The sequence below is a fragment of the Cucumis sativus genome, chromosome 7 (assembly GCF_000004075.3).
Source record: "Cucumis sativus cultivar 9930 chromosome 7, Cucumber_9930_V3, whole genome shotgun sequence".
NCBI classification, from domain to species: Eukaryota; Viridiplantae; Streptophyta; class Magnoliopsida; order Cucurbitales; family Cucurbitaceae; genus Cucumis; species Cucumis sativus.
The window spans coordinates 8,566,147-8,578,084 of record NC_026661.2 but is presented as its reverse complement, the minus strand read 5'-3'; the positions used below and the strand labels follow the sequence as shown (position 1 = coordinate 8,578,084).

The 11,938-nt window shown below is 25.3% G+C and overlaps 1 long non-coding RNA gene across 1 annotated transcript; it reads left to right on the top strand.

The window, feature by feature from the left end:
- Positions 1-862: 862 nt before the first annotated feature.
- On the top strand, positions 863-2,483 carry LOC116404998. Its single transcript, XR_004218045.1, has 2 exons — positions 863-1,770; positions 2,095-2,483. It is a non-coding gene; the product is annotated as an uncharacterized LOC116404998 (long non-coding RNA).
- The last annotated feature ends 9,455 nt before the right edge of the window (positions 2,484-11,938 follow it).

Below are 11,938 nucleotides of genomic sequence, written 5' to 3'. Positions count from 1 at the left end.
ACCGTTAATAATTAATAAGACTGTGATTCAATCTTGTTTCAATTCCACATGGGTAGAATGCACGAAAATTAAGTGATTCATTCATTACAAATGCTTCTGCACACTACTACAAAAAAGGGTTTACTCGACACTAACTACTTTTACATACTTGACGTTTTATTAAAAAAAAACGTCAAATATTGACCATTTTGAAAAAAAAAAACGTTAAGTATAGTTTCAAAAAAAAGAGTTTTCACAAAAAATTTCGAACTATTTTACGTTAGCTTTTACTTGACGTTTTTTTCACGTCAAGTATAAGGGAGATTTTACTTGACATTTTATTCGCATCAAGTATAGCAAATTTTTACTTGATGTGAAAAAAACGTCAAGTATAATTTGAAGAAAGCAAAATTTTCATAAAATTTTTAATTATTTTATGTTAGCTTTTACTTGACGCTTATATTCACGTCAAGTATAGTGCAAAATTTATTTGACGGTGTTTTACCGTTAAGTATAGTGTAGATTTTACTTGACATTCTTTTCACGTCAAACATAGTTAATATTTACTTGACGAGGAAACAACGTCAAGTACATTTAACATTTTTAATTTGTCAAGTATAACAATATAAAAATACTTTTTATTTCCATCATTTCATTAAATAAATTTATTAAAATAAATATAAAAATAAGCTTATTAAAAATTATTTTCTTAAAATAAACTTATTAAAGGAAAATTTTTAAAAATAGTAGATTTTACAAAATATTTATAATCTATAGTAAATTCTATGAATGATAGTCATTGATATGCTGTAGTGATAGAATCTAAAATTTTGATATAGCTTGTAAATATTTTAATTTATTTTATCATTTTTAAAAATGCCCCTAAAATAAACTTTTAAAACATTAGTAAATGTTACTAAAAAAGGAAATACTTTTAGCGACAAAATTAATTTGTTGCTAAAAATTTTACCAATTTGAATTTCCCTCCTATTTTTCATAAAACAATATACTAAACATATATTTTTTTATCTTTCCCATTTCTCTCTACCTCCTCACGATAACCCCTCCCAAAAACCCATCCCCAATCTTCACCACTCCATCGACCGGCCACTGCAAACCCATCCAAATTTCGTGTATCGGCCCGCGACCACTGCTATTTCAACCGACCAGGCACGAACGATTTGGCCAACGACCCACGCACGAACGGTATTGACGCGTCCCACCACCAACCATATATCTCATCGACGAAATCCCCTTTCTGTCTACATCTCCACGAAATTCCAACCCCCAATCTAAATCCTCTCCATCTCCACCTCCAAAGGCTGACCATATATCTCATCGACTGTGAACAACGGAGCCCCGAATCTTACGCGCTTCTGATCGACGATGATCCACATCGTTTCTTATCCCAAACTGCGTTTCTGTCCACGAAGCCACACATCCCAAACTCAACTTCTCATCAATGGTGATGAACGTCGTTTTGGCTGGCCTTTTCTACTTAGTTTCTCAATCACAACGCTTTAATTTCTGCTATATGTTACAAGTTCAGACTCGGCCCTTATTCTGTTCTGCTTTCTTGTATGTTTTAGTTTGTAGGTATCTTAATCTCTTCATCTTTGAGTTTGTTCTTGTGTTTATTTATATTTTCTATTTTCTCTTGTTTGATATCTAGAACGAGGGGCAAGAGAAGTCTTAAGAGTTTGAAACACCTGGGCTATAATCAGCAACCATGTATCATATTTGGGTATTTTGTATCATATGTCATCTTCCTTCCCAAGCTTTGTTGCTAAGGTTTGTTCAAACACAAGTTGTCATAATTATAAGTACAATGTGTGATAGATTTTGGTCTGGGGCCAATATGAATTTACATTATACTTCAAATAATAAAAGCAATTTATTTGTTTCGATTGCTAATTTTATTTCACGTGTTTACTATTTACACTCCATTTTAGAACGGTAACATTCTCTCATTTTCAGCTGCTTGTGTACTAATAATTAAACAAGTAATGATAAAAATAATAATCTTTTATTCATCATATGATTTCCTACATCTTATTAATTGCAGAATCACAACCTCTCATCAAAATATGATTTCCTACATCTTATTAATTGCAGAATCACAACCTGTCATCAAAATATGATTTCCATAGCTACATGGTTCGTTCTATGGAAGAAGAATTCCAGAGAATAGTTTGTGTGAGGTAATTAAAGTGTCGGTTACTTTTAATTTAGGATCTTTATATATGTGGTAATTCTGCCCTTTTTTCCTTAATCATTGCTATCAAGTCACAGAAGTTCAGGTTAGGTTACTACTCTTTGTTACCATATTGTCACAAGAAGGAAATTATCTCCTCTGTTATTTGTTGGGATTGTCATTTTATAGGGATCCTCAAACAAAATAATTTTTCTTGTGTAAGTTTTAATTGTTTTCCCTTTGGGTGAAATAGGAAAACTTTTGAAGGCATCCAGAAATTAATTTTTGTGCTCTTCTTTTTGCTTCTCCATGTTGTTTTTCAACAAATTAGAATTTATTGAAAGAAATGTGATTTATGCCACAATATTTGTAACGACCCAACTTTTCTAACTAAGTCGAGGTCATTAACTTTTGATAAAAGATCTTGATGGATACAAATGAATATATGACATTTGAAAAACATACAATCGAGGAAAAATAACTTTAAACAGGCCCGGTTTCAAGCAATTAAAACTTTCAAAATATTAGAAAGATTTAGACAAAAGGCATTACTTTAATAAGAAATTTCACAAATGTCCTAATTATTAATTATATAATACGAATATTAATGAGATATTATATTCATAAGACTATTAGAAAAATTACCTTATTTAAAATGATTTCAATTTAATAGAAATGTCATATCTTCCTTGAATTTATTTGATTAATTAATATGGTAATAAATTTCAATATATTTTAAATTAATTATAAATTAAAATATATTATAAAATGATTTCAATTTAATAGAAATTTCATATCTTCCTTAAATTTATTTGATTAATTAATATGGTAATAAATTTCAATATATTTTAAATTAATTATAAATTAAAATATATTATAATTTTTTTCTAATTTGTAGTAAACTATTTATATATTCTTTCCAAAATTATATATTTACCTGATTCTTCTCCATGTCCGACAGTCATAATATACCTATTCTTCTTCATCACCAGCAGTTATTTTTACCTATTATTCTCCATCATTTGAAGCTTTTAGATATTCAATCATAAAATTAGAACTTCTTATTACATTGTTTTCTCAATTTGTATTCAAATTTCTCATAATCGTAAGTTGCAGAATCTTAAAAAGTCGCCGACATATACAATTCTTCATCACCTGAAGCTACGATAAAGTCCACAATAAGTCATTTGTTCTTTTACCCATTTAAAATTAAATAGTTAAACAACAAAACTACCTAATTAGTTCATTTTGAGTATATCATCTGCGTATATATTAACAATATACCTCTCATTTTAATGTTATTCTGATATGATTTTATAAATGTATATGACATATTATTTATGATTATATGAGTTTTATAATATTGTCGCATTATATAATAGTTTGTATACGTGATTTATTGTATATATACCACATCTTATTTACATTTATATTAGTTTTATATATTACTCTGAGATATAATACTTTTAGTTGATGTTTTATATGATATATACCATATAAAACATCAACTAATGTTTTTCTCAACATTACATATACTATAAAACAATTAATGTTTTAATGGCATATATTACATATAATCATCTTAATTATTTCTCATTCATGTTCCTGTAGTCATAAACAACTTTAATACATAATCAATATTATTTCAAACATAACGTATTATTACCACATAAGATATGAATATTTAAATAAAAAACATAAACAAATTGATATAAGAATTTGTCACTAATAAAATATACACTTAATTTATATATGTTATTTAGTATATATACCTCATATTATATACAATAATACCTTATACATAATTCCTACAGAATTTGTGTTTAAATTTTTTTGTTTGTAGAATAAATATTACTAAAACAGTAGTAAATGGCATGATCATACATACATATTTTTCCTTTATAAATGTATTTGATTACATTATCCTTTAATATATATATATATGCTATCTATAATAGTTATGTTTTATGTTTTGGTATATATATACCTCATATTATATACAATAATATTATATACTGACATATAGTTCTATTATTTTTTTTGATAGGATTACCGTTCTTTTTCAACGTTGAATTCTTAATAAACTCTAAAATGTATCACATTCAAAACTAAATTTTCGTTTGTTTGTCTATTTAATCGAATATTTAAAATATACCTAATATATCAAATGTTTCATATGTTTTGAATATAATCTAAAATATGCCTAAAATACCGAATGTTTCATTTGTTTTCAATATATTTTATTAGTGACAGATTCTTATATCAATTTGTTTATGTTCGAGAAGTTTGACTATTTCAGCTATATACTCGAACTTGATCCCCATCTTGAAGTATCTTCATTCTATTTTGCACTTCATTTTTTGTATCATAAAAATATAATTGAAAGTATCTAAGACGATCCTTTGGTAGAAGTGTCGGGAGTTCATGATATATTTGTGCTTGAGCTCTGAATGTGTAAACCTCTTTTCTTGATGAAGCTAAGTTTTTGTCCAAATTAACTCCAAAAAAGTGAAAGAAAAAATACTATTATATGCTCTTATATTCTTTCTAAAATTGATCACCTCCTCAAGTTGAGATGTAAATAAATCCAACAATTAATTAGGATATTTGCTATAAGAAAGTTTAATTTCTCAATTATGGCAACAAAATGTTGGTGCCTCAAATTCAAAGCGTTTGGTATTGCAAAATGCACATCGAGGCATTGATTTAAGTTCATGAATAACAACTTCCTCGTGTGAAATTTTATCTGTTTTAAAATATGAAACATTATTATTTTTTATTTCATATACTATGAAGTTAAAACATGAGTAAGTGAATTTTGAAAGTGTACCACTTATTGTAGCCACATGTAGTTCTTGAACGAAAAATGTATTGTCCTTGTTCAAAATTTCTTTTCGAATTCGTTCTCTCTCGTGCTATCTTGTTTGCATGTGTAGACTTTTGAATTTTAAGTCTTCTATCTCCAATCCATAGTTTTGCATACTTTTTTCTCTTCCTCTCATTTTGAGCCATTTTTTGTTTTCCTACCAATACAAATAGTAAATATAATGTTTTTATAAATAAGTGTCTTTTTTTTGTGAATAATATAACACGGTCAAATAGTGACTAATATATAATATATTTCAATTAAATATTGTAGAGCATATTATTATATATAAATAGTTAAATAGTGTGAAACAAAGACCCTTCCAATTACAATAAATTAGATTAGTACTAAAGAAAAATGAATAATAAAAGGTTAAGTGTTTACCTTTTGAAGCTGAAGTTTTACCTTTTGAAGCTGAAGTTTTACCTTTTGAAGCTGAAGTTTTACCTTTTGAAGCTGAAGTTTCTCTTTGTATGTTATCCATTGAAACTTTATGCTAGCATCAAAATTCCACAACAATGATAATAATAAAAAAAAACTGCCATTAATTATTTGTGAAGATAATATATATAACTTAACACATATTAATGCACAAAATATCTATTACTATATATATATATAATGAGTTTTATATAATGGATTGATGTTTACTTCTTTCATTAACTTTGCTTTCTTAAATATATCTTAAGATTATTTATATTTTAAAACATATGAAATATTATCTAAATATATTTAAAAATTAATATAGTTAATTATACAGTAAAATTATTATAAATCTTAATTTCAATAAAATAGTAAATAAAATCTTGCTAAATTTATAGACATTCATTAAAATTTGGAAAGTTAATAAGTTTGTAAACATTTCTAAACTATGACACATATATAAAATAAAAGGAAAAAGAACGAAAAAAGTATAAAATTTGTAAAATGCTTTGTAAACCCTATTTATAAACATTCCTAATTTGTAAGTATAAATATGCATAGACCAACTTAGTAATAATAACATAAGATATTTGATATTTTTTTATCTTAAAAAAAAATTGCAAATTAAAGCCAATCTTATTTATAGAAAAGGAACATTCATTTTTAACCCCAACTACAACAATTAAGCAATATTTTAAAATTTTTGTCAAATTAATTTTCATCATCTATAAAGATTGTCATCGTAAACTGTGTCATTTACTTTTTAGAAGATACATTAATTTTGTTAAATATGGTATGTTATTCTAAAAAAACTTACCATATTTAATTTTACTTTAATTTTGTCAGGTCCTATCTCTAAAAAATAATATTTTAAAAATATTACATAATGATTGAATATAAAACCATTAAATTGGAATGATAAATTTATTTATTTTTTGTTTGTAACAAACTTATCTTCCCTCTTTATAACAGATTTGTAATTTGGCGTGAATATATATATATATATTAACCGGATTACTTAACCAGTTTTAAAACAGTATTCTTTGAAACCAAACCAAAATCTAACTGAGATGGCGCCGCAGCTCCTAACCCTGGTTATTGGAGCAAGGCGCAACATCCGACCCTCAAGCCGATTTGTAGCAAGATTTCACTCCATAAACCGTTCATTTTAGCATCAAAAAAATGGGTCGGATGTTGCGCGTCTGTCAACATCCGACCCAAAACCGGCGCAACATCCGACCCAAAACCGGCGCAACATCCGACCCAAAAAAATATAGTAATTTCCGGTCGCCTTATATATATATATATAACCAACAAATCTATAAATTTTTATTATTCAAATTTCTAAATATATTAGTTAGACAATTAAAGATATATTAGGTACTCTTAACTTATGTATAACGTTCTAATTTTAATTTATTGACATCATTTTATATTTTCATAAAAACATGAAAAAAATCTCAAGTATGTAAGGATATTTTTTTATCAAAAAAATTTCATATATTAATTTTATTTATCAAGAACAAAACTTTTTTTATAAAAAGTTTTAACTAAATTACTAAAGCCATTCCTTATAAAAAGAAAATATCAAATTAATCACTGTCTTATCTATCTATATGTATAAAAAAATAACCCTCCCAAATTATTAGCAATAATTTTTTTCTGGGTAAAAAAAAAACCATACCATGTTTAATCTTAGTTATTAAAATAAAACATTCATTTTTTAAAAAATATATTATTAAAAAAATTACTAAATTCATCACCATTCATCTTATAAAAAAGAATCAACCCCCCTCCTAAATTGTTAGAAATAATTAGATTTTCAACCAAGGTGTTGTACATGTATAGTGTTGATTTTTTTTCTTCATACGACAGTCTCCCTACTCCAATTTTCAACAAAAATAAGGTAAATTTAATTTAGAATAAGGTACTTCAATATTCAACAAATACTAAAATATGTATTTGCTATCATTTAATCTTATCACACAGTTATACATTTGATCATGTTATTATTTTTCTCATCAGTTAGTTTATTTTTCTAGATCCAAAATTTTGTAAATTGGATTCTAAAACATTATTATATAATAATTTAAAGCAATGCAAATTTTAAATTTAATCATTTGGTTTACCTTTGATGAGCGAATTTCGAATTTTGTTGCAGCTTTTAGAACAAAGGAAGAATTTACTTTTCCAAAATTGAAGAAGTGAATATTGGAGAAATTCTCTGTAAAAAAAGGTAATATCTAATATTTTTTAAACTGATTATTGATATATTAATATGTTTTGGTATTGGTAATGATCCATTATTAGTATTTTTTTTGTTTTGTAACCTACGTCAACTTTTATTATTGCATTAACTATGCATTATTATTATTGTGCTTAGTCGTGGTATTTAGGCTAATTTTAAAAGAAAGCAGTATAAAATTTAGTAGAATAGTTTTTATATTTTAATAATAAATCTCTTTTTCCTAAACGGAAGTTGATATATTAATATAATTTCATATTCTTCATAATTTGTTATTAGTATTCTTAATTTTTTGTGCAAATGAGTTGTTTTTATTACTTATTTTTTTTATCATTGAATTTGCAAATACGATACATGGTGTTTTTATTATTGCATTAATTGTACATTATTATTATTACTATTATTTTTTGTTTCCTGTATTCTTAATTTTCGTGCAAATGAGTTGTTTTTATTCTTTTTTTATCATTGAATTTGCAAATATAATACATCGTGTTTTTAGATTAAAGTAGTGTAAAACATTAAAAACGGATAACATATTTATTTAAACTATTATTATATGTTAACCAAAAATCAAATCTAATAAATTAGCAGATTAAAATATAAGTACAACATTATAACCAAAATTTAGTCAGAGTAATATATTAATATTCATGATAATTAGTTATTAATAAGTAATAAATGAAAAATAAATAAAGTTATGAATATTTTATTTAAAAAAACACTAAATACAAAAGTTGGTTTAAAAAGTCAGATCCAAAACATTGTTTCTATAAAATTAAGGCAATAAATAAATTTTTTAATTCATACAAAATAATAAATGTTTTGAAGCTTACCATTTAAAAAAATGTTTTTATGAAATTTTGTTTGGGTCGTGTGTGATGATGTATGTCTTTTTAATTTGGAATGATAATTCATAGTTTTTATTAATCTTAATATTATTGAATTAGTAAATATGAAGGTGTGAAGAGCGTAACAAATGGATATGGATAGTATCATGTATTTAAGCTGAAATTATTTTTTAAGAAAAACCAATGAAAAATTTAGTAGACTAGTTATTATTTCTTACGAATGAATTATGTTAATACAAAAACAAATAAAGAAAGAGGCCTAACTTAGCTAAGTTTAGCCAGAGCAAAAACTCTAAATATATAAGTATATAAATTTTGATTTTATAAATGTTATCCTATTTAATTTGGGATATTATAGTTTATTATTATTTCTTTAACTATGTGTAAAAAGAGATATTCAAATGTTTTATACTAATGGATGATATCATGCTACATTCAAATCTAAAACAACAAAATTATTTTTTTTGGTAGACTGACGTAATAAAATTTAGGGTTTGTTTTATTTTTGTTTTAAATGATTTATTTATAATTAAACATTTAAACACTTGTAAAATAATTTTTCTTAACTTTTATATACAATTTATGTTTTGTTTGCATTTTCAATTATGTAGAAAATTTAATGAAAATAATTATAATGTGTGAAATAATATAGGATATTAATTATAGATAATAAAAATGTCATTAACCAGGAGTTAAAAATAATTGTAACTAATAAAAATTACAATAAAATGCATGTTTTTTATATTAATAAAAACTATTTTTCTACTTTGATTTTCTTTTTCAATATGCAAAACTTCTTGTACATTGCAATCTTCTTATCTCGTGAACAATAAAATATATTCTTGCTCTCTCCATTTCATTTCTTTTATCCTATCGAATGAGAAATTTGTATTTTTTGACTTTACTTAGAGTCAACTTTTTATAAGTATTTGATTGCTCATTTTTCATATGTATTTTTTTAGACAGTATTAGGATTATATAAAAAATATACATTCATAAAATCAAAATATAATTGAAGATTGTATAGATATTTACATGAATCATTTTTGTACATTATTTAGAGCATCACATTCTACTAATATTTCCGATGGCTCAAAAGTAGTTATGTGTGCATCCATTTCTCCGTTAGAAACTAATATTTTGAGCATATGAAGGTCCTATTTTTATTGCAATTGCTACAAAAAGTTGTTGCATCATTAGCATTTGGACATGTTTTACATTTTTCAAACCATGGTCTTTCTTTATTAGATATAGTGATAATTGATGCCCTGAAAGAACAATATAATATATAGCCTCACCCATTCATTCAGTTATATTTTTTTATGCAAAACTACTTTAGCTTCTTACATTCTTCTTCAAGGATTCCTAATGGACAACTTTCTATAATCAAGTAAATTTTCTCACCTGCATAAAATGTTTGCGTGTATTATTTGTTTGTGACATAAATAAGTTCAAACTAAATAGAAACATAGTTTAAATACCTAGCATATAGCTCCTTTGTATCTGGAAGTTTCGGATCAATAAGGATAATACTCGACATAGTTGTTGATAAACTCACTTCCCCTAAAAAAAACATTAAGAATATACATTCACTTTATCGGCATATTATATGATTTCCACATACAAAGTCATTATAATTTTATATTTAATTTTGATATATACATTCGTAGATCTCAACTTTAACATTGGTTGTCACAATTGTAAGATTATTATTAGCATAATTTTCAATTTCTAAACCTTCGTTTTCCACCAAATCACTTCATAATGTTAACTTCGTTGTAGAACAACTTCAAAATGGAAAATTGTTTGAATATATATGGAAAAAATAACTAAACGTGAATAACAATGACTTAAATCAAAATAAATTAAAAATATATTTACAGTACCTCTTATCTATAAGATAAACATCTCTTTTTGTCAAACTTATATTGTTTGAGTTTTTCATTTTGATTTCTATTATCCATAAAATACAATTCCTACAAAATCTATTCATGAAATAGAATTAAATTAAACAAATAAATAAACGAGAAAATCAACCTAAACTAACAAATTAAATAATCAATTCACATACCTATTAATGTTTTCTCGTCAACTAGTGATGGAATTGCTTGAAATTCAACGAAATCAAATTTCAACATATTAAAATTGCTCGAGTCTTCTGGTTCTTCGATCTCTGACGAATGAGACAAACTAATTTCAATGTCTGAATTAACGCTTGGAAATTTCGTATTAGCTGACTTCACATTTCCATTTTTTATGAAATATGACTTATTTTTCTTCATATTCTTTCCAATTTTTTCGACTACGTCATTAAATATCACGCCTTGTACTTTTGTTCCCTGCAATGATGAAAACAATGATTGAAATCAAAATATTATAATTGAAGAAGAGAAAAAACTATAAAGCTAAAATAAACCTCCTCATCAACTAAAATGAGCTTCAAAATTGAGAAATTATTTTCTTGTCCGCATGAATGGATGTTTGTTTTTCGAAGAACTGTTACTTTAATTCTCCATTATTTTGTGAAAGGTCTCAACTCTCTAATCAAACAATAAGATTCAAAATAAGATTCGTTTGTTGACATTTTTTATATCTATAGATTTACAAATATAGAAGTTTTGAAGAAGAAACAAAAAGAAATGTTGATAGAATAAAATAAAGTAAGTCTTTGTACCGTAGTTAAATGTTAAAAAAATGAAATGTAAATGAAAACCCATTTAAATTCCAACTTTTCACATCCTTCATATTTTGAAACCAATGTAATTATATCTAGACAAAATCATAAATTCTAAAATGGTTTTATTTTTAGAAAGAAATAAATAAAGACCTTTAATATTCTACCTTCTTCAATCAATAATTAGAAATCATATTTATTAATTAGCAATATTTCATTTAAAGAATGACAAAATGGTTGAAGAGGAGCAATGGAGCTAGTTTTTTGTAATTTAACTGATATTACAGAAAATGGTTGGGATTCATTATTAGGCACCATCAATCTTGAAGAGGAGCAATGGAGCTAGTTTTTTAAGGTATATACTTGATTTTTTTTTTTCATTATGAATCATCTATAGGCGAATGTTTGATCTAAACGGTTTTCATTTTCTTAGGTGAATAAGAGAACTAAAAAGTTTAGAAAAAATGGTTGCCCACATTATGAAAAGCTTATGAGGATTTTTGGAGATACTACTGCAACAGGTGAGAGTAAAGAAATTGAATTAGAGGTACAAGAGTTGAAAAAATATTTCAATTCAATAATTGATATATTAGGATGATGATTCACAAAATTAATAAATACATAAATAATCAGACTAATTAAACCTAGAAATGTAAAACCAGCCTTCAAACACCGGCATCAGAAACCCATATTTCTAAATCCTCACTAC